The sequence below is a fragment of the Melanerpes formicivorus genome, unplaced genomic scaffold (genome assembly GCF_026170545.1).
Source record: "Melanerpes formicivorus ecotype bairdi unplaced genomic scaffold, bMelFor1.0.p_v2 SCAF_109, whole genome shotgun sequence".
Classification (NCBI taxonomy): Eukaryota; Metazoa; Chordata; class Aves; order Piciformes; family Picidae; genus Melanerpes; species Melanerpes formicivorus.
In genome coordinates, this window is record NW_027142461.1 from 1,208,701 (window position 1) to 1,232,903 (window position 24,203).

At 47.0% G+C, this 24,203-nt stretch overlaps 1 long non-coding RNA gene across 1 annotated transcript in view; it reads left to right on the forward strand.

Moving 5' to 3' along the window:
- Window positions 1-650: 650 nt before the first annotated feature.
- Window positions 651-24,203, forward strand: part of LOC137455781 (uncharacterized) — a 90,825-nt gene continuing 67,272 nt past the window's right edge. The window contains exons 1-2 of the long non-coding RNA XR_010990907.1: window positions 651-723; window positions 21,663-21,825. This is a non-coding gene — a long non-coding RNA (uncharacterized lncRNA). The remainder of the gene's footprint in view (window positions 724-21,662; window positions 21,826-24,203) is intronic.

Consider the following 24,203-nt stretch of genomic DNA (forward strand, 5'->3'; position numbering starts at 1 on the left):
TTGCCAACCTGTATCTGCCCTGAAATGCCAGGAAATGAATCATTGGTAATAAAACACAACAGCTGTTCTCCTCCTGCAATTGATTTGTGTTTAACTAATGATGCTAAGTGGAAAATAGCCACAGACATCTCTTATTAGGTCCTTGAATAAACAATGGCTGTGGCTCAGATGGTTCAATAACAAGGAAGGAAACAAACAGAAGTTCCTTTTCCAGGTGCCAGCATTAGTTAGGGTTTGCATCGCTGTGGGCAGGCAAGAGAGGCCTTCTGTCCTTTGCTTGTGTGATGAAAGGGAGAGGGACTTGTTTCCTGCATGGCCTGGACAAGGATGGTGCTCTCTTCACAGTGAAGCAAGTTCTGCAACCTAGTGAAAAGTGTAAGTCTTTCTGCTAGTCACAAATGGGCTCAATCCAGAAAAGCATTGACCAGGGTCTGGGAGGAGTTCTGGGTGTCTGAGGGTGAATTACAGTGATGTGTCTGTCTCTGAACTCAAAAGCAGAGGGTCTGAGATAAGCCCTCTTATGTGGTTCCTGTCTCCTTTTGAGTAGGTTTGGGGTGCTGGTGGCATTGGAGTCTGCACAAGCAGGCTAGCTCCATAGAGTCAAGCTGATTTTTCAGGCTCAGTAGCAGAAAGGTTCCTGTTGGCATTGGAGTCCAGAGCAAATGTTATTAAAAGCTGCAGGTGATGATGTGACTACTTTGACTTGCCAAAAGCCATACACAGGTAACACCTCTCAACTTTTCTAAGCTTAAGGTTACCAACTCTTCCAAGTTATATTTTGTGCCATCTATGAGTTACAAACCTTAGCTCTCTTAAGTGGAAATTCTGTGCTATGTATGCACACAGGGCTTGGCTGTTCCTTTGCAACAAGATGCCAAATACACAATTGTGAGCATATGGAAGTGTCATGAGTGAGAGAAGGGAGAAAAAGGGATAAAATTAAATGAAGCTCCTTAAAAATATTCTGGGAGAGCAGTGAATCTCTGTTCTTTAATGGCATTGTAATGCTGCTGGTAAGAAATGCACTTATTCATGGGACTTAAGGAGATGCTGGATCCTCTTCCTTTGGGATTAAAGCAAATAAAGCTTTCAGGTATTTCCAGAGAGCCCCTTCATTGCTAGCCTGCTCTTTGTTAGTTTTAGCAAAACAACAAAACAAAAGAATTCCTAGAGGAAAATATTTATGTTCCTTGAGGGCAGCCCAAAGCCTTTCATTCGTTTTTGTTTTGAAAGGCAAATGTTTACCCTGAGTCTGAGCCGAGGTTAACCTGCATGGGCCTGTCACACGCCAGCAGCTGACAGGGTGGCCTGACTCACCGTGCTCAGCTTCTGCCTTTGGGGGTGTTGTAGGTTGTCTTTCCTGTGAAAATCCGCAGCATTTCTACCTTGCATTAGGTTGGAGAAACTCTGCAAGGCAGTGGGGTTGTTTTGCTCTTTCCCGCCCCTCCTCCAGTACCAATAGCTTCAGCCCTGCAGGGCTTCAAGAGGGGATTGGACGTGGCACTTGGTGCCATGGTCTAGTCATGAGGTCTGTGGTGACAGGTTGGACTTGATGGTCTTTGAGGTCTCTTCCAACCTTGGTGATACTGTGATAAAGCAAAAGGGATTCCTCCCTGAATTCCCTCCAGGGTCTGACTGCTGATGACAAAACTATTATTTCTAAGCACTACGTGTTAGCACTGGTCTGTTCCAGCCCTTTTCTCTGTATCTGTATTTAGTTTCCTGCTCTGGATCCCCCCCCTTCTCCAAGGGGTGGGTGGTCATGCAATAGGAGTTTATGTAAAACAGCCATCCAAAAAATGCTATATACTGCTACAAGATGGATTTGCTTTGGCTGCTTCTCACGTGAATCCTAGTGATCCACTTACACACTGTGGTAGCCCTACACAACAGGGAAGCATAATGGCCCTGTAGGGCTTAAAGGGGCCTATGGGAAAGATGGGGACATGCTTTTTAGCAGGGCCTGTTGCAATAGGACAAGAAATGATGGTTTTAAACTCAAGAAGGGGAGTTTTAGGCTAGACAGAAGAAAGAAATTTTTTTACAGTTGCCCAGAGAGGTGGTAGGTGCCCAGAAACAACATTCAAGGTTAGACAGGGCTCTGAACAACCTGATCTAGTTGAAGGTGCCTGCAGCGGGGTTATACCAGATGATGTTAAAAGGTTCCTCCCCACCCAAACCTTTCTATAACTAGAGGCTGTCTTAAATTTGCCATGGTAATAACAAACAATTGTACAAGCCATTACCAAAGCTGGACCAACCCAGGTTTTAAATAGCAGGTTACTCAACAGCTGATGAGTGTGTCATCTAGGTCCCCAGGCTCTCCCTTCTGCATTCTGCCTTGTAATTTGGTGATACTTTCTTCATTGGGTAAATGCTGCATTAACCCATAATCCAAACTTCAGCTAAATACCTGCATCTCTAGCTGTTGTTACCCTTCAGTAGACTAGGGCCTGAAATATGCCTCCCTTGCACTTTGTCATACTTGATAAGAAGAAAGAATTAAGCTGGCTTAAAACTCGTACCTGGCTGCAGTCCAAGACTTACCAGGTTGGATGTAAGCATAAAACAGAACAGGTTTAGGCTTTTTTCCACACTTTGTTTTGTCTGCCAACATCTCTTGAGGACTAATCTACCACATGAGGATTGTGAGGGAATGGGCTTAGCATCAAAGAATTATTTTGGTTGGAACAGACCTTTAAGATCATCAAGTCCAGCTGTTAACCCAGTGCTGCCAAGTCCACTGTTAAACCATGTCCCTCAGCACCACATCTACACATTTTTTTTCTTACATCTCTCCAGGGATGGTGACTCTACCACTTCCTTGGGTAGCCTGTTCCAGGGCTTGACAACCCTTGCAGTGAAGAAATTTTTCTTTACTTATGAGTTGTCCCTGAGGCCTTACTGCCACATTGAAGAGCACAAATGTAGGAGCTGCTCCCAAAGCCAGGCTTCTTTGAAGGATAAACCATGGCCAATGTGTGTTGATGAATTACTCCCACTGCAGATGGGAAACAAATAGATAGCATACAAACCCCTCTGCTCACATTACATGAAGTTCAACAAGGCCAAGTGCCAGGTTCTCCACCTGGGTCACAACAATGCCATGGTAAGCTACAGGCTTGGGGATGTGTGGTTGGAAAGCTGCAGCTTGGAGAGGGACCTGGGAGTAGGTTGGCAGTTGACTAAATATGAGTCAGCAATGTGCCCAGGTGGCCAAGAAAGCCAAAGGCTTTCCTGGCTTGTGTTAGAAATACAGTGGCCAGCAGGAATAGGAAGGTGATCATCCCCCTGTGCTCAGCATTGGTGAGGCCACACCTCAAGTAATGTGTTCAGTTCTGGGCCCATCACTACAAGAAGGATATTGAGGTGCTGGAGCATGTCCAGAGAAGGGCAGCAAGGCTGGTGAAGGGCCTGAAGCACATGGCCTATGAGGAGGAGCTGGGGTTGTTCAGTCTAGAGAAGAGGAGGCTGAGGGGAGACCTCATCACTCTCTACAACTACCTGAAGGGAGGTTGAATTGAGGAGGGGGACAGATGCTTCCCCTTGATGACAAGTGACAGGACTAGAGGAAATGGTTTCAAGCTGCACCAGGGGATGTGCAGGCTGGATGCTAGGAAATATTTCTTCACTGAAAGGATTATCAAACACTGGAATAGTCTGCCCAGGGCAGTGATGAAGTCACCATTTTTAGAGGTGTTTAAGCAGAGTGTGGACCTGGTGCTTAGGGACATGGTTTAGTGTTGACCCTTCAGTGCTGGGTCAAGGTTTGGGCTGGATAATCTTTGAGGTCTCTTCCAACCATGCGTATTCTGTGATTATTTTCTGCCTCTACTTCTAACACAGTCTGAGGCTCTCACATGTAGTATTTTTCTTCAAGATCCACTAGGAGACAGTCTGTTTTTCCAACTGCTTCTCTGGACACTAACCCCAAATTTCCCCATGATAATTTTTAATGACCTAAAGCTCTGTGCACAACATTTTGGTAACTAAGTGTGTTTCAGAGAGCTGTTACTTCAGACCTTCATCATTTTATATGCCAGATGAGTGGAAAATAAGCCATCTTTTTCAGCTGGAGGTAGAGGTTATAGATGGAAAACCATGGCCCTCATGAATGCAAGTATTATTCACTGAGTGAGATGTAATCTTCAAAATCCAGGGTGGGAGAACTGCTGCTTAGCTGAGGCCACTTTAAAAACCTGCAAGGCAATTTGCTTTCCTTGCAAATTAAGGAACTGGTAATAAATAAGTTTCACTGCACCTTTAAAGTACAAAACAAAAGGTTGAAAGGTACTGTGCTCCCTTACTAACTCTCACCCTCTTCCATCCCTCACAGCCTTTTTTTCATGGGTTTTAATACTGTTATTCATCTCAAATTCCCATCCCCCTTGGCAAGAAGCCTCACCTCACCCCTTGCCAGTCTTTGGTCAGATAATGCTGCTGAAGCCTGATTCAGAACACACTGATGATGCAATTAGCTATGGTTTGGAAATGCTAATAATTAGCCAGGATGTATATTTTCATCTGGAATCCAATGATCTTCTGCAGGAGGTCAGAGGCTGGGGATAATTTGCTGGTTAAGTGTCACAGAGCAGCTCCATTTATTGTAGTGCAAAGCACAGAATCACAGAATAGGTTGGAAGGGTCCTTTAAAGGTCATCCAGTCCAACTTCCCTGCAATCAGCGGGTACATTTTTGACTAGATCAGGCTGCTCAGAGCCCCATCAAACCTGACCTGGAATGTTTCCAAGGATGGGGCGTCTACCACCTCTCCAGGCAACCTGTGCCAGTGTTTCACCACCTTTATTATATAAAAAAAATTATTCCTTCACTAGTCTAAATCTCCCCTCTTTCAGTTTAAAACCATCACCCCTTCTCCTGTCACAGCAGCCCCTGATAAATGAATTATCCCCATCTTTCTTCTAGGTCTCCTTTAAGTACTAAAGGCCCATAATAAAGTCTCCCTGGAGTCTCTTCTCCAGGCTGAACAGCTCCAACTCTCTCAGCCTGTGCTCACAGCAGAAGTATTCCAGCCCTCTGACCTTTTTTGTGGCCTCCAGTGTACACTTACCAATTGGTCCATGTTCTTGTCCTGAGGACACCAGAGCTGGACACAGCACTGCAGGCTCTCATTGGAGTGGAGTAAAAGGACAGAATCCCCTCCTGTGACCATGCAGGGGATGTGCAGTGAAAATCCCCAGTGACACATTGTGAGACGGCAGTCTCAGGAAGGGCAACCAGCACCAGAACAAGGGGACACAGTCTCAAGCTGCGCCAGGGGAGGTTTAAACTCGAGGTGAGGAGAAAGTTCTTCACTGAGCGAGTCGTTCATCATTGGAATGTGCTGCCCAGGGAGGTGGTGGAGTCACTGTCCCTGGAGGTGTTCAAGAGGAGATTGGATGTGGCACTTCGTGACATGGTCTAGTCACATGGTCTGTGTTTATAGGTTGGACTCGATGATCCTCGAGGTCTCTTCCAACCTTAGTTATACTGTGATACTGTGCTGCTGCTTGCACAAACCAGGTGGGTTGGCTTTGCTGCCTGAACTGCAGAGGCAGGTCATGAACTGAAGGCTGAGCTTTCTTTGAACAAAACAGTAATTGAACACTGTGGTTGTTGAAAAACCTGGGAGCTAGCAGGGCCCTGCAGAAACCAGCACATACTCTTATTCTTGTGCTTCAAGACATTTATTTTAACTGTCAGTGCTGGACAGTGTAAGACTCATGAGTAGAAAACATTGATGGTGCTTTAAGATGCAAGAGGGAGATAATTGCTTAGAATATAACTTGCTTGGGGGCCATCAGAGCCTGCAGACTTGTTTCAGCTTGTTACTGACTGCTGTGCCTTGTTTCTGCCATCTATCTTCAAACAAGCAGCCAAGAGGACAATTTCATTTAGTTATGCAGTTCCCCAAACCCAGGCATGGGCAAGGCTTTGCCAAGTGGTTTGGGTTGTGCACAGAAGGCAAAATGTTGCCCTTCTCCCATTACCACAAAAGTACTGACACATGGGCAGAGCTTAGCTGGCTGCTGTTTGGAAGGTGCTGATGTTAGGTATAAATTATTTCTCAGGGTAGGGAAGCTGAAATTTATCCTGCCCAGCTGAGATGCTGAGAGCTTCATGTCTCTAGGATTTACTCAGTCTAATACTGGCTTCTGTTGACTGTGGAGGAAACAAACTAGGCTAGTTTTCTGTCAGATGAGGTGGATACTAATGTCCCAGATCCTTGCATGCAGGGCTGGCTGGAAAATTAAATACAAAGATAGCCAAGGAACAACACTTCTTTCTGTAAGTCCTGAACGTGGGATTGGGGGATATTAAGGGTGGTTGTAGCCAGGAGGGGGTTGGCCTCTTCTCCCAGACAGCCAGCACCAGAACAAGAGGACACAGTCTCAAGCTGCACCAGGGGAAGTTTAGACTTGAGGTGAGGAGAAAGTTCTTCACAGAGAGAGTTGTTAGCCATTGGAATGGGCTGCCCAGGGAGATGGTGGAGTCACTGTCCCTGGAGGTGCTCAAGAGGGGATTGGACGTGGCACTTGGTGCCATGGTTTAGTAGTCATGAGGTCTGTGGTGACAGGTTGGACTTGATGATCTTTGAGGTCTTTTCCAACCTTATTGATTCTATATAATAGGAGAGGATGTCTGCATGGACAGACACTGAGGAAAAAGGGATTGTTCCCTTTCCATTGATTGGGGATGGAGTGATTCTGTTCTTCTCTTTGGTAGACTGAGGCCTGGGAAAAGACTGACCCCCACCTGTCTACAACCTCCTTTCAGGTGGTTGGAGACAGCAGCAAGGTCTCCCCGAGCCGCCTCCTCTCCAGGCTAAACCACCCCAGCTCCCCCAGCTGCTCGTCACAGGGCTTATGCTCCAGAAAGTTTCTGCTTGGTGGCTGAAAGTGATCACAGCTAAAGCCTTGTTAAATGGAGAGAGTCACTTGAAACCTTTCAGGTCCTGCTTAGTCCCTGTGACTTGTCAAGGCTCTTTCCTGCCCACCCAGTTTCCTCAGTGTGACTGGGCTTTGTAAAAAACTCCTTAGTCCAACACAGACGTCATGCAGTTGCATCCAGCACAGTCCCCTTTCACTTGATTTAAATCAGAAAGTTAAATCTCAGTCTAGACAGAGCACTCTCTAGCTCCTGTGAGTCTTGCACCCGGTGAGATGCGTCGGCTGGGAGTATGTTTCTCATTTTCCAGGCAAGCCCAGGGAATCTGCACACCCCCCCTCCATGAAATTCCTGTCTGTGCTAAGTTGCATTTTTGTCTTGATTTATACCTCAATAAAACACACCATGAGAAGGAGAAAATGTTTAATTGTAATACTGACATGACTCAGGCAGGGCACATTTTTGGTGGTTATTTATGTACTGATCTTCTTTAAAAGGGGCATAAAGACCCATGGCTGTCATTTATAGTGGGGACAGGGAAAGGTGAGGAAAATAAATGTGGCGAAGGACAAACGGTAAACCTTAAACTAGTGTGGCTGCTGGAAATGGACCTCTGTTAAAAGAGTCATTGGAAAAGATGAAGAGTTGCAGGTTGGCTTTGGGATCCTAAGGGGTTCCAAGAAAAACTTGGAGATTTCTCCTGTCCCCTACCTCACCAAGCCAGAAAACAATCTTGCATCGCTGCTGTTGGATGTTGAAACTTGGAAAACATCTATTTTCTCAGAGTACTAACAAGTGAAGGAATCTTCTTTTATGTTGCTTATGAAACCATTGATTCTGAGGTCATGTTTGATCTCTCTCACCCAGGCCCCTCTCAAAATTACACTGTGGTTTTCTTTTAGCTTTCTCAAGAGCGAATGTGGTGCCGGAGGCCAAGAGACAGGTTTGCAAGCCTGTCTTCATCTTTCTGCTGCAGAGTTTCCACTGGCAACCTTGTTCTACTGATGGCAGGCACCCTGGCATCACCTTAAACAAGTGTTCAAATGGCACATGCAAGATAAGAAGACTCCAGGATAATTAGAAGTGGGTCCATTGCTGGGAGGCCTGCACGATTTACTTAATTACGTCGTAAATGCGTTTCCTTATCTTTTCTAGCGCCTGCAGAAGGATGTACCTTCCAAGACTGTTTTTTGGGGGGTTGAAAGCTCATAGTTGGGCTTCAATTTAGTCTCATTACTGATAAAATGTTTATTATGGCATGGAGTTAGCATTGACACATTCTTTGTTCTTCATGACGTGACTCTTGCCTTAAGGGCCAGACTTCAAATGCTGGAGAGTAGGTGTGTGGTAATGCACAGGCATGCTTATGTATTTGCATACTAGGCTGATACAGAGAAGACCAAATCTGTTTGAAGATGTCCCTGCTCACTGCAAGGGAGTGGCATTAGATGAACTTTAAAGGTCCCTTCCAACCCAGACCATTCTACAATTCTATCCTTAGATCAGCAGCATTCTTACCTCCTTGTCTTTCACTGTCTCAGCCCTGAGCCTACTTGCTTTGCCTGTAGTGCTGCCATCTGCATGGCAACTTTGCTGCTGTGGTCCTGTGAACTAGCAAACTGGGCTGTCAAGTTGGGGACTTATGGAGGTTTCAGAGTGCTGGGGTACAAGGCTTCCTAAAGTGTCTTACTCTGTCCGTAGGAGCTGCTTAATTCTTCCTGTTGACATCTGGACATTTCCCTTTAAATAGGAGAAGTGATGAGCACAGTCTTCAGAAATTCTGCTCTAATGGAGAGAACAGTTTAGGTTGGAAGGGACTTTAGAGATTGTCTAATAGAAATCATCATATCTTCATACCTAGACAGGTTGGACTCAATCTTTGAGGTCTCTTCCAACCTTAGTGATACTGTGTGATACTGTACCTCAATGGGCTGTACCAATCTCCCGTGACATCATTCACTAGATACAAATCTCCCCCTGCTTCACTGGAGAAAATCCTCCCAGCAGTGTGTTTAGAAAAGATGCCAAGAAGGCCAACAGCATCCTGCCTTTTCTCAGAAAGTGTGGCCAGCAGGATTAGGGAAGTGATTGTTCCCCTGTACTTGGCACTGGGGAGGCTGCACCTTGAATACTGTGCCCCTCGCTACAAGAAGGATATTGAGGTGCTGGAACATGTCCAAAGAAGGGCAGCAAAGCCAGAGCTGAGGAAATGGCTGAAGGAACTGGGATTGTTTAGCCTGGAGAAAAGAAGGTGAGGGGAGACCTTCTCGTTCTGTACAACTACTTGAAAGGAGGCTGTAGTGGAGTGTGGCTCAGTCTCTTCTCCCTAGTTACAAGCAATAGAACAAGAGGAGGTGGCCTCAAGTTGCTCTAGGCAAGGTTTAGATTGGATATTAGGAAAAATGTCTTTCCCCAAAAGGGCTGCCAAGCCCTGGCACAGGCTGTCTAGGGAAGTGGTGGAGACACTATTCCTTCATGGATTTAAAAGGTGTATAGATGTGATTCCGAGGGAGACGGTTTAGGGGTGGACTTGGCAGTGCTGGGTTAGTACTTTTGACTTGATCTTAAGGGTCTCTTCTAGCAAAAATGATTCTGCTATCAAGACTTGCAGAATTATCCCTACCCAGGATAGGTTTGACACTAAGACTTTGACCGAGCCTAGCAAGGAGCATTCTGCCTGACTTCTGAACAATGTGGGTGTTCACCCTCTGAGAGAGTTCTTTTCCTGCTGTACTGAAAAGAAAGGCAGTTATACTTCTATTAAAATAAGCTTTTGACTTTGTAGAAAGTGAAACTTACCATTATCCAGGGATTCTGCCTTCCACCAAGGAAGGAACACTGGAGATTTGTGCATCAGTGATGGTTATCTCCATAGGAAATACAGCATTGTGGTTACACTGTCTGGGCCATTGCTTTTCCCATTTGTAGGACTTCTTTTCACTTGTAGGATTTCCTTGTTCCAAGTATTTCTTCACAGACCCACATGCTTTTTTCCCCCCTTCCTCTGCAAGAAAAAGTTAAGACAAACAAAGCAGGAAAATGTATTTTCATTTACTTGCCATTCTGCCAGTTCAAACAGCTCTGCAGTGTACAGGGTTTCCCTGTAAGCCTCTCCTGATGATGCACAAGACTGACCTCAGGGAAAGAGTCTGATTCTCTCTAAAACATGATTAAATAACTTCACCACTGTCAGTGATATGTTTTTAATCAGCAGCATGACCTTTTTTTATATCCCTGTTAAGGGCTGAGGAATGTTGGCAGGTATCATAAACTGCTGCATGCTGCATGGTCTTACTTTACTGCTCCAAATGCATTTATCAGAAAGGCTGATATCCAGAGTTGTCCAACAGCTCTGGAATGTGAATTCCAGCAGTTCCTACATCTGCAGGTATGCAGCCCTATGTTGCAGTTTTGTGCTGGAGGAACCAAAAGGTCAAACAGGCTTCATCTGGGATAAAATAGAATAGAACAAACCAGGTTGGAAGAGACCTTCGAGATCGTGTCCAACCTATCATCCAACACCATCTAATCAACTAAACCATGGCACCAAGCACCCCATCAAGTCTCCTCCTAAACACCTTCAGAGATGGTGACTCTACCACCTCCCTGGGCAGCCCATTCCAATGGGCAATCACTCTCTTCATGAAGAACCTCTTCCTAACCTCCAGCCTAAACCTTCCCTGGTGCAGCTTGAGACTGTGTCCTCTTGTTCTGGTGCTGATTGCCTGGGAGAGGAGACCAACCTCTGCCTGTCTACAACCTCCCTTCAGGTAGCTGTAGACAGCAATAAGGTCTCCCCTGAGCCTCCTCTCCTCCAGGTTAAGCAACCCCAGCTCCTTCAGCCTCTCCTCACAGGGCTGTGCTCAAGGCCTCTCCCCAGCCTTGTTGCCCTTCTCTGGACACGTTCAAGGGTCTCAATGTCCTTCTTAAATTGAGGGGCCCAGAACTGGACACAAGGACTCAAGGTGTGTCCTAACCAGTGCAGTGTACAGGGGCATAAAGACACCCCTGCTCCTGCTGGCCACACTGTTGCTGATACAGCCCAGGATGCCATTGGCCACCTGGGCACACTGCAGGCTCATGTTCAGCTTACTATCAACCAGCATCCCCAGGTCCCTCTCTGCCTGGCCGCTCTCCAGCCACTCTGGCCCCCGCCTGCAGCACTGCCTGGGGTGGTTATGGCCAATGTGCAGAATCTGGCACTTGGATGTGTTAAATCTCATGCTGTTGGACTCTGCCCATCTGTCCAGCCTGTCAAGGTCCCTCTGCAGAGCTCTCCTATGCTTTAACAGATCAGCACCTGCCCCCAGCTTGGTGTCATCTGCAAATTTACTGATGATGGACTCAATACCCTCATCCAGATCATTGTGGTCTTTGAGGGAAATACTTCTGATAAACCAAAGCACAACCCTGTGGATTGGAAATATGATGTTTTATGAGTTTGAATAGCTTAGCCTTTTCTGAAAGTGTTTTTTTGTTGCTTTTCATGTTGGGTCAGTGCCTAGAGCCTGACCACCATATGGATTATGCAAACATTTTTTTTGGGGGGGAGGGGAAGAGTTAATCTCTACATCAGAGATCGCTTATCTAGGTTTAAAATGACCAGTTGTGCTTTTGGAGGTTGTTTTGGTTTGGTTTATAAACCTGATTTTTTTGTCTTGAGTAACATAATATTGCTGAGGCCTTTCCCTGCTTCTGATAAGGGGTATAAAAACACTGTTCTCATGCATGGAATTTGCCTCCTGAGCATGCAGGTGGAATCATAGAATCATTTTGGTCATAAGAGACCTTTAAGATCGTCATGTCCGATCATTAAGCCAGCACTGCCTAGTCTACCACTACACCATGTCCCTCAGCACCACATCTATGCATCTTCTATATCCCTGCAGGAGTGGTGTCTCCACCACTTGCCTAGGCTGCCTGTTGCAGAGCTTGACAACCCTTTCAGAGAAGATATTTTTCCTGACGTTCAGCCTAAACCCCTCCTGGGGCATCTTGAGGACATTTTCTCTTGTTCTATAACTTGTTATTTGGGAGAAGAGACCACCCCCCCACCTTGCTCCAACCTCCTTTCAGGTAGCTGTAGAGATCAAGAAGGTCTCCCCTCAGCCTCCTGTCTTCCAGACTAAAAAAACCTCAGTTCCATCACCACCCCTCAGAAGCCTTGTGCTCCAGAGCTCTCAGCAGCTTTGTTGCTCTTCTTGGAACATCTCCAGCATGTCAGTGTTCTCCTACTGAGGGGCCCAAAACTGAACACAGTATTCAAGGTGCAGCCTCCCCAGTGCTGAGCACAGCAGGATGGCCACACAATTTCTGCTACAAGCCAGGATGCTGTTGGCCCCCTTGGCCACCTGGGCACACCGCTGGCTTGTGTGATACAGGTGAATGTCCACTGATGACCAGTTCCTCCATGCAAATGTTCTGATACACTTCATGTTTCAAAGAAAGACCTGAACTGCACATAAACCCCCAAACCCCCTACCTTTGGGAGTTGTCATGAAGTAGCTGAGGAGATTGAGAGTTAACTGAATACACAGTGGAGGATGTGAAGTTTCAGCTGGGCTCAGAGTATGGCTGCAGTAAGCTATAACGTAATCCTTCTAGCATGCAATGAGCAGGATGAGCTGGGGGTTGAGCAGAGTTACTTGGCTTTGGGATCTTTTCCATTTGCCAGGAGAGTCAGCTTGAAGAAAACCTTGGAAATGGAGCACACTTTTTGTTTTTTGAAGAACTCAGTAGCTTTCACTATCTATGCTTCCAAATCCATAAAATTGGTTGTCAGAAATGGATCTGTTTCTCTTGACTTGTCAGGGAGGTCTCTGAGGCGTGATAGTGACTGCAGAACTTCAAAAGGGGATCCAGGAGCCATGATGTTCCACCCCTCTGCCAACAAACTCTTCTAGACATCAGTGAGGCCTGGTCCAAAAATTGCAGAGGACACAACTAGACAGAAAGAGGCAGAAATGACTGCTGCCTTAAAATATGCTCACCTCATGGCATTACCAAACATATTTATTGCAGAGGCACTGAGTAAGCTGTAAGGTCCTTCAGCTGACAGTGAGACTTCTGCTAAAGGTTGCACATCAGTCTCCTTTTTCTGCTCCCAGCAAATGAGGAAAACTGATGTTCTGGCAAGGACTTTTCCTGTCTGTCTGGGTCTTAAGCACAGAAGCAGCACTTCCCAGGGAAGAAAAAGAAATGGTATTTCTGTGTGCAAATAGCAGGCAGCTGCTGGTTGTGGGGTTTTGTTGTCTGCTCCCCCTCAACTTCTAAAATGTGTTCAAAACATTGAATTCAATTTCTCACCCCTCATCCAACTAGCAGAGGATTTAAAGAATAGGATCAAAAACTTCCCCATGTGTCAAATACAGCAAATGGCCTGAGGAGTGAAGGGGACAGAGGTGACTTGTTACACCAAGCCCAGTCTATTAGCTCAATACCTGTCCAGAATTGTCATCAGACATTGAGACAAGGACTTCAGGGGAGCTCCATGAAAAGAGTATTTGCTTAGTTCATCTTTCTGGACTCTGTTTTGTAGAAGCTGTAGCACTAACTTTTCATGCAATCATGGTGGGACTTGGGAGGGACCTCTGGAGATCCTCTGTCCCAACCCCTCCTGCTAAAGCATAGTCACCCAAAGCAGGTTGGCCAGGATCGCATCCGGGTGGGTTTGAGATCTGTCTAGAGGAAATTCCACGACCTCCCTGGGCAGCCTGTTCCAGTGCTCTGTCACCCTCAAAGGAAAAAAGGCTTTCCTCTCCTTCAATTGGAACCCCCTGTGTTCTAGTATGTGCCCCTTTTCCCTTGTCCTGTTGCTGGCCAGCACAGAAAAGGATCTGGCAACACCCCTTTGATGCCCACCTTTTAAATATTGATAAGCATTTATCAGATCTCCTCTGTCTGGTCTTCTCAGGCTGAACAGCCCCAGGGCTCTCAGTCTGTCCTTGTAAGAGTGATGCTCCAGTGCTCCAATCATCTTTGTAGCTTTCTGCTGGACTCCCACCAGTATTTCTTTGTCTGTCTTGAACTGGAGAACCCAGAACTGGACACAGTGCTCCAGGTATGGCCTCACAAGGGCAGAGCAGAGGGAGAGGAGAACCTTCCTTGACCTGTTGATCACACTTTTCTTAATGCACCTCAGGAGATCATTGGCCTCTTTGGCCATAGGAGCACAATGATGGCTTGTGGTGGACTTGTTATGTACCAGGACTCCCAGGCTGTTCTCTGCAGAGATGCTTTCCAATAGGCCAGTGCCCTTTCCTCTACTCTTCCTCCTCTCCAGCCCCTGTAATGTGAGCCATGCACTGTTTGTGGCCCTTTCTCTCACAGAGGACAGCCCTCTTATCCCACCAGACCAACTTTTCTTCTGCACCTTGAGGAAAGGCAGTCTGTGTCTCTCCTGTCACCTGAGAGATGTCAGCACTGCTGCACTTTTCTAGATGTGAGGAATCTTGCAGGCCTAGCTGCAGGGCGCAGTGATGTCACTGCCAATTCCTTTGCTTGGGGATTGATAGCTGAGGGAGCAAGCAGGAGTGCCTGATGCTAATGGGGTCACGTAAGAGTCTGTTGGCAGGTTAGCTCATCTGTTGCTGTGGGGTTGTTTTCCACTGCCCAAGAGCTAGGCACCAAATGTCTCTCTGAAGAGTGTACAGCATTCCTCCCTCTTGCTCACTTCAGCAGCTTCCTCTGAGATTCTCTTTTTTTTTGCTTTCACATTAGGCAGAGGTGACCTCATGTTAAGTCTCTTGAACCAAAGGCTGCAGGATACTTGAGCTTTCAGCCAGCACTTGACTTCATAGCTTAAGCAACCTAATAGCACTCCAAAAGCAAAAGAGGGTTTCTCAAATGAGTGCTTGGGGGGTTGCTACCCTTACCTTTCAATTACTACATTCATTCTTGTCACACAGTCTGAGGCACACAGAAAAACATTTACTTTGCCAAATGGTGCCAAGAGCAAAACTATGCTTCTGTGAGCTGTGTGGTTTTTCCAGGGTAAATCACAGTACTAAAAAATGGTGGAGAGACAGATCTAATTAAAATCCTTTTAAAGCCAGAAACATTAAAGACATTCTTGTCAGCTGTGTGCAAGGAAGAAAGGCAAACATAATCTCAAGCCCCTCTCCTCTAAAAGAAGGACAACATTGTACTAAAGGACTAACTGCTGCAGAATTTTACTTTGTACCCTTTCATAGGACTGAGGAAAGAAAATAAGGTGCAGCCCACAGGCCTTCTACATCTGCCAGAAGGAGGGCTTTTTTTCCCCCTCCCCTCTTGCTCCATAATGAACAAACACTCTGTGCCTTTGCTTCACAAACAGGTTATTTATTGCCTGACACTGAATTCCCCTTTTATTTGCTATGTTATTTTCATCACTGTATTACTGGAGCATTTCTCTGACAAGAGGCTGAGAGGCCTAGGGCTGTTTAGCCTGGGGAAGAGAAGACTGAGAGGGGATCTGCTCAATGCTTATCAATACCTAAAGGGTATTGATGGCAAGAGGATGGGGCCTTTTCAGTGGCACCCAGTGAACAGAACAAGGGTCAATGAACACAACAGGAATGCAGAAGGCTTCATCTGAAGGGGGGGAAAAACATCTTTCATGTGAAGGTGACAGAGCACTGAACCAGCTGCCCAGAGGGGTTGTGGAGTTGTCTTCTTTGGACTGATTCAAACCCTGCCTGGATGCAATCCTAGGCAAGCTGCTCTGGGTGACCCTGCTTTAGCAGGAGGGGTTGGATTAGATGATCTTCAGAGGTCCCTTCCAACTCCTGCCATTGTGTGATTCTGTGAAAGCTACCCTTTCAGGTATCTGTTTTGCCAGTACTGAGAAATGCTTCTCTGTGCTGAATGAAGTGTTGCAGGGAGTTACTAGTTTCTAATTAGCAGAACAGCCTTGGGGACAGGCTACACAGGCAGTCCTTGTGACCTAAGCAAGTAACAGAGAGAGGGCAAGCACTGCTGGGGACCTGAAATGACTCATACAAGAACTGGTTGCATTAGGAACAGAGTCCCTGTTTTCTGCATCATAAGGTGGTCTCCTATTTTACAGCTCTGGATGGCAGGATTTTCAAGACCACACAAAACAGACACTGTTGTAGGTGCAAATAACCATCCCACCTGCTCTGCTTGGAAGGGGACTGGCTGCAAGAGTTCTGGCTTGACGCAGAGATGGCAAGAAAGCTCTTAGTAGGTCGGGATGAAGCACAGGGATATCTATATGGCTGAAGCATAAACCTCGATTAATGACTGTTTTGTTTCACTGTTGAGAAAGTGTGCAGGAGCTGAGAGATTACAGAATCACAGAACTCTCTGGGTTGGAAGAGACCTTTGAGATCATCACCTCCAATCACTTGCTTAGAGCTAACAATCCCATGATTACTGCTAAACCTCTACTGCTAAACCCTGCTCTTAAGCACAGCATCCACACAATTTTTTACACACCTCCAGGGATGGTGACTCCACCACCTCCCTGGGCAGCCTGTTCCAATGCTTGATATTCTTTTCTATAATGACTTTTTTCCTCATAGCCAACCTTGGCACAACATGAGGCCATTTCCTCTTGTCCTATCACTCATTGCATGTGAAAGGAGACTGATCCCCACCTTGCTCCAACCTTCTTTCAGGTACTTGTAGCGGGTGATGAAGCACTCCCTCAACATCTGAAGACTAAACAATCATAGTTCCTGCAGCTGCTCCTTATAAGACTTGCATTCAAGGCCCTCTACCAGCTTCAATGTTCATCTTTGGACATGCTCCAGCACCTTAATGTCCTTCCTTTAGTGAGGAGACCAAAACCAAACACAATATTCTAGGTGTGGCATCACCAGTACCAAGTACAGGGGTGTGATTACTTCCCTACTCCTGCTGGCCACACTATTCTTAATTTAGGCCAGGATGTCATTTGCCTTGATGGCCACCTGAACACATTGCTGACTTCCACCCATTGCCCCTTGTCCTGTCATTAGGCATCACCAAGCAGAGCCTGACTCCATCCCCTTGCCACTCACCTTTTACATATTTATAAACTTTCATGAGGCCAGCCCTCAGTCTCCTCTTCTCCAAGCTAAAGAGCCCCAGCTGCCTTATTCTCTCCTGGTAAGGTAGATGTTCTACTCCTTTCATCATTTTTGTGGCTCTGCACTGGACTCTTTCAAGCAGTTCCCTGAAGTCCTTCTTGAACTGGGAGGCTCAGAACTGGACACAATATTCCAGATGGAGACTTCCCAGGGTAAAGTAGAGGGGGAGGAGAACCTCTCTCCCCCTACTAACCACACCCCTTAAATCATTATCCTTCAGGACTTGGCAGAGGTCTGGGCTGCATTTCTTTTCTCTGTAATAGGGTTCAGACCTGTCTTACCTTCTGGGAGGACTATAAAGGGAATAATGACAGGTTGCTACACTAGCTCTAGTAGAAAGGTGTAAACATTGCTCAGAGGAGCCCATTTTACAAGTAAAAACCTATTGTTTCCATGTTTTTATTGTAAAACATCAAGAAAGTTCTGTTAAAAGCATCCTCTGAATCCTGTTCAACTGATAGGGCTTTTATGATATTAATGTGACTTTTTAAAGTGAAGCTATGCTAAAGTCATCATCTATATGACCTTTACTTGAGGTGAACTTGCTTAAATCATAGAACATTTCTCCTTATCTCTCAGGGGAACCACTCACTTTCTGTGTTCTTTTCATGCTGTGTGGCTCCACACATACTCCACTGTATACTGGATGTCCTCCTCAGCCCTGAACTACAGAAGTAATTTTGTTTGGCTGTCCAATAGTTGCTGCTCTTGTAGATGTCCAAACGGTGTTTATCTGCCTACTGATGAAAAATGGTATTTTGGAAGGAGCAAAGAGAAGCAAAGTTAATTCAGCATCATCCAGGGCAGGATGTGCTGCACCTGCCATCAGGCTTCTCAGCTGAGCTGCCTCTCAATGGATGGGGAAAGATGTGTCCTGTGAACATGAGCCAGCAGTGTGCCCAGGCAGCCAAGAAGGTCAATGGCATCCTGGTCTGTATCAGGAACAGTGTGGCCAGCAGGAGCAGGGAGGTCATTCTGCCCCTGTACACTGCACTGGTTAGGCTGCACCTCGGGTACTATGTCCAGTTCTGAGCCCCTCAGTTTAGGAAGGAGGTTGACTTGCTGGAATGTGTCCAGAGAAGGGCAACAAAGTTAGTGAGGGATTTGGAACACAAGCCCTATGAGGAGAGGCTGAGGGAGCTGGGGTTGCTTAGCCTGGAGGAGAGGAGGCTCAGGGGAGACCTTATTGCTGTCTACAGCTACCTGAAGGGAGGTTGTAGCCAGGTGGGGGGTGGTCTCTTCTCCTAGGCTATCAGCACCAGAACAAGAGGACACAGTCTCAAGCTGTGACAGGGGAGGTTTAGGCTGGAGGGGAGGAGAAAGTTCTTCCCAGAAAGAGAGATTGCCCATTGCAATGTGCTGCCCAGGGAGGTGGTGGAGTCCCCATCCCTGGAGGTGTTCAAGAGGGGATTGGATGTTGCACTTGGCGCTGTGCTTTAGTAGCCATGAGGTCTGTGGTGACAGGTTGGACTTGATGACCTTTGAGGTCTTTTCCAACCTTATTGATTGTATGATTCTATGATTATTAGTGAGCAGCTTGGTCCTGCGTAATAAAAGAGCAATAAAGGCTGACATGGCAGTGAGGAGGAGCTGCAGGTACTCATCAGGTTCTGCCTGGGCAGCTGTTAGGAGGATGCTGTTCTACCTTGTGCAAGCCCACGCATTTGTAAGGGGTGGGAACCCTCTGACTGGCACCCATAGCACAGAGGAAAGATCTTTGAGGAAGTCATTGTCACAGGCTGCTGTTGCCAGTGTGACCATAACACAGAAACACAGCTGTGATTCTCTGCCTGATCATACACTGCTGTATGTAGTGTTGAATATAGAAGGAAAGGTTGCAGGTCAGTAGCTCTCTTTGGCTTCAAAGCTGATGGTAGAAAGAAGTGCCTTTCCACACCCACCCACCCCCTCCTTCAGTTAAATACTATCAATGAGCCATTCTCAGTTAAGGCAAGACAAACATCAAACACTTAAATGCCCCTCCCAGGTTTGAGACATGGCTTTGCAATTCCTCTCAGGTTTACTTGTAGCAGCAGCAGATGATGTTGCTGTGCTGGTGTGCTCAACCCATCTGCCAGAAGCAACTGCCACTGTGGTAGAGATGACAAGAGATGCAGCATGCTCCCTTCTGCCTGAGGCAGTTTGCAGCCTCACATCCTAGCACCAGGTGAGGACAATGCTCGTGTAGGGAGAGATGCTGGGCTCCCACATGCACAGCTGAGAGCTGGCTTCAGTATTTGAAGGAAAAAAGTGCACTCAAAGCACAGAAGTCAGCCATATCCTGGGCTGCATCAAAAGCAGCATGGCCAGCAGGTCAAGAAGAGGATTCTCTTCCTCTGCTCCACTCTCTTGAGAACCTGAGCTGCTGTGCCCAGCTTTAGAGCCCTCAGCACAGGAAGAACAAGAACTTGTTGGAGCAGGTCCAGAGGAGGCCACCTGGCTACAACCTCCCTTCAGGTAGTTGTAGACAGCAATAAGGTCTGCCCTGAGCCTCCTCTTCTCCAGGCTAAACAACCCCAGCTCCCTCAGCCTCTCCTCATATATACACATGTCCAAGGTGAGGGTTCTGTTAGTGCTCCTCCCTATCTCCCTGCATATTGAAAACTTCACTGTCTCATGGTCATTGCACCCTAGGCAGCCTCCCACCGTCACGTCTCCCACCAGCCCTTCTCTATTGGAGAGCAGCAGGTCAAGCAGAGCCTGACCCCTGGTAGGCTCACTTAACAGCTGCATCAGGGAGCTGTCCTCCATGCGCTCCAGGAATCTTCCAGACTGCCTCCTCTCTGCTGAATTAAGTTCCCAGCAGATATCTGGCAGGTTAAAGTCACCTGCTAGGACAAGATCTGATGACCTTGAGACAGCCTCCAGTTGCTTATAGAATGTGTCATCTGCCTCCTCATTCTGGTTGGGTGGTCTGTAACAGACTCCAACCAGGATGTCAGGACTAGCTGATCTCCAGAGGGCCCTCCCAGTCCCCACCATTCTGTGATTCTGTATAAGCTTTTGGTGGTGGTGTTGGATGGATGGCAGAGGAGGAGGCTGCATTCAAAACAGTATTATTAGAGGTATTTCTGTTTTCCTTTGTGGCACTGGAACATGCTTTCCTAAGCGTGGAAGGCAGAGGAATCTCTTCCTGCTTTTGCAGCAGCAGCAAGTTTCAGTTTACAGACCAGTTTCCCTGGGACACAAACACCAGGCATTTGACATCCTCGTTAGAGATAAGTTGTTTGGGAATGTTTGTCTCTAGGTCATTTTGTAACAAAACAAAGTCCTACTTTGTCTGAAACTAACCCTTCTCATGAGGCCATCCAGAGGGACCTTGACAGGCTGGAGAGGTGGGCACAAGCCAACCTCATGAGGTTCAACAAGAGCAAGTGCAGGGTCCCTGCATCTGGGTCGAGACAATCCCAGGCCCAAATCCAGGCTGGGCAGAGGCTGGCTGGAAAGCAGCCCTGAGGAGAGAGACTTGGAGGTGCTGGTGGACAAAAAGCTCAACATGAGCTCTCAGTGTGCACTTGCAGCCCGCAAAGCCAATCAGATCCTGGGCTGCATCAGGAGAAGTGTGGCCAGCAGGTCAAGGGAGGTGATCCTCCCCCTGTACTCAGCCCTGGTGAGACCCCACCTGGAGTACTGAGTCCAGTTCTGGAGCCCCTATTACAAGAGGGATGTGGAGGTGCTGGAATGTGTCCAGAGAAGGGCCACGAGGATGATCAGAGGGTTGGAGCACCTCTCCTATGAGGACAGACTGAAGGAGTTGGGGCTGTTCAGTCTGCAGAAGAGAAGGCTCCGAGGTGACCTCATTGTGGCCTTCCAGTATCTGAAGGGGGCCTACAGGAAGGCTGGGGAAGGACTTCTCAGGATCTCAGGTAGTGATAGGACTAGGGGGAATGGAATGAAGCTGGAGGTGGGGAGATCCAGGCTGGATGTGAGGAGGAGGTTCTTCCCCATGAGAGTGGTGAAGCCCTGGAATGGGTTGTCCAGGGAGGTGGTTGAGGCCCCGTCCCTGGAGGTGTTTAAGCCCAGGCTGGATGAGGCTCTGTCCAGCCTGATCTAGTGTGGGGTGTCCCTGCCCATGGCAGGGGTGTTGGAACTAGATGATCCTTGTGGTCCCTTCCAACCCTGACTGGTACTATGATACTATGAGAATTAGCAGTTGTAAGAGACTTACCTGTAAAATTCCCATTTAAAAAACCTTTTTCTTTCCTATTTTTAAATTTGAATGTCCTGTGTTGGTAACTTTGGGTGGAAAACTCTAGTTCAAAATGACCATCATTTTAACACTTGACTTAATTAGAAGAACCCTGAAACAAGAGGAAAATCAGTGTATTTTGAAGTGCTCAAAGCTTAAAAACCCCACAGTGGGGTAAAGAAGGGATAAATGCAAAGATATCCTTGTAAATACTGTTTGAGGAAGGAAGGAAATCTGACCCAGTTGGTTTCTTAGTGGAATTACTCAAACCAGAGGCCTTTCCTACATGACATTATTGGTACCTGCCTTCACTCTGATGTTTTCCAGACAGCACTTATGAAGAAAAAGGGTCAGTGTCTCTGAAGAGAATATGGGTATGCAGAAGTTTGGGCTATGCAGTGGAATACTGATGAACATGCACCCAGAGGCCAGGCAACACGAAGACTGAGTTTTGTTGAGCTCCACCACAATTCTAACTGCTCCTTTCTAATGTCTCTTTTCCTCTCCAGACTTCTCTGAAATTCCCACCCTCCAAGAAAGGAGAAGAGACTTCCCTAGAGGAACTGGGGGTCCAGCAATTTTAGCTGTGCCCAGACCCTTTTGTGCCACGCTGAAGAGTGAGGTGAAACAACTGCAGGTGCTGCCCACACACACCACAGAAGATGCACATTGGTAAGGTGAAACATCTTCAGGTCTTCTGTGATGGTCATAAATAGGCTTAGTGCCAGTGGTGTCCCACTTCCAAAGGTTTTCCATCAGTCCAGGATCACCAAGTGGGACTGCAATCATTCACCTTCCCTGCCCACAGCTTGGCCCACAGCCTCCAGTAATACTGGGTGGTCTGTGCTGGCACCATTGTGCTTGTGAATAATTCAGATGAGATCCTGGTAGTGATATTGTGTTTGCTGATGGGGAGGGAAATGGTAAGGAGTGATCTGTTTTATTCCTCTGCTTTCCTGTCTCCTGTAGGACTTTATTTCAAGTCCTCCTCTCTGTTTCTTTGCTTTGGTGCTTTATTCCCCCATTTTCCTCTTTTGCAGTGTTATTGTTACTATTTTTATCTTCCCTACTTTCTGCTGCTTTTGTGTTTTGAGAACAGTCATAGCTTTGGACTTGCTATGGACAGAGCCTGAGCAAATCCAAGTGGTGGTCTCTTTCATTATTTGTTCCAGAATGAAGTTTCTGAATTTCCAACTTACAGTTCTGGAAGAGTGTCTCAGGTGGGAGCATGGCAGCAGAGAACTTGCTCTAAGACATGGAGTGGGTTGAAAGTTTATGTAATGTTCTGTTCAGCTGAGTGGTCCTCACCCTTTCCTGAGTTCAAAAAGGCCCATTCCAGCAGTTCAGTGTGCCTCCTGCTTCTTGATAAACATGCTCTATTCCAAACAACTTAGCTCCATGCAAGTTTTCCCTGCCCCTGAGCTACCCTCTTGTTGTGATGGCTGTTGCTGCCCTTTCTGCTGGGAGTGGGTGTGTGCAAGGGGAAAATGGCAGGGCAGGTCTGTAGAAGAGGAAGCATGTCTCTGACAAGAAAGAAGAAGGTGGAGAGCAAGACTCAGAGCAAGGCCCCCTCCCAAAATCCCTTTAATCATCTTGTGTCACACCCTTGGTTCCTTCTGTTTAATTAATAGAGTCATAGAATGGTTTGGGTTGGAAGGGACTTTTAAAGGTCACCTAGGCCAATTTCCCTGCAATCAGCAGGGACATCTGCAGCTAGATTAGAGCCCCCAACAATTTGATCTGGAATGTTTCCATGGATGGGGCATCTGCCACTTCTCTGGGCAACCCTCACTATGAAATGTTTCTTCCTTCTACCGAGTCTGAATACCCTGTATTTTGGTTTCAAACCATCACCACTTGTCCTGTCACAACAGGCCCTGCTAGGAAAAACTGTCTCCATTTTTATTATAGGCCCCCTTAAGTACTGGAGAGCTGCTACAAGGTCTCCCTGGAGCCTTCTCTTCTCCAGGCTGAACACACCCAACTCTCTCAGCCTTTTTTTCATAGCAGTCCCTGTCCTGTGATCATTCTTGTCACCTCCCCTGGACCTGCTCCAACAGGTCCATGTCTGTCCTGTGCTGAGGACTCCACAGCTGCACAGCAGTGCAGGTGAAGTCTCAAGAGAGCAGAACAGAGGAGGAGAATCCCCTCCCTTGACCTTCTGGCCACATTTCTTTTGATGCAGCTATGTGCACATTACTGACTGATGTCCAGTTTTCCATCCACAACCACCCCTATGTCCTTGCCAACAGAACTGATCTCAATCCCTTCATGCCCCAGACTGAATTGCTACCAAGGATTGCCTTGACCCATGTGCAGGAACTTGCAATTAGCCTTGCAGAACCTCGTGAGTTTCACACTGGTCCACTTCTCAGGAAGTCTTTTAATCCTGCTGAGATTCCCAAGCATTGCCATCAACAAGAAAATGGTGCTTAAACCAAGTGGTTTTGGGGCTTCTGGAAACCTTCAGTTGATCTTTGCTGGCTTGTCTCTGGAGCCATCCAAAATGTAAGGGATCACTGCTTGAAGGTTGGCCATCCCCATAGTACCTCCATAAGCTAAACCTAATGATCAGGTCGGTGTGGAATGGCTCCATGCTGAAAAGGCTGTTTCTTGTTGTTCTAAACTTGAAAGCTAGAAAATCCAGGGGCAGCACTCAATATTTGTTCCACTTCCAAAGCTGAGCATCAGGGAGACATTCCTTAAATAGTGGGTATCTCTTCTCTGAGCCCAGATGTGCTTCTAATAGAGGTCTTGCCAGCACTTCCAAGCAGAAAGGGACCTGGGGGTACTGGCTGACAGCTGGCTGAACATGAGCCAACAGTGTGCCCAGGTGGCCGAGAAGGCCAATGGCATCCTGGCCTGTATCAGAAATAGTGTGGCCAGCAGGAGCAGGGAAGTCATTGTGCCCCTGTACTCAGCACTGGTTAGGCCACACCTTGAGTGCTCTGTCCAGTTCTGGCCTCCTCAATTTAAGAGGGACATTAAAACTCTTGAACACGTCCAGAGAAGGGCAAAAAGCCTGGGGAGAGGCCTTGAGCACAAGCCCT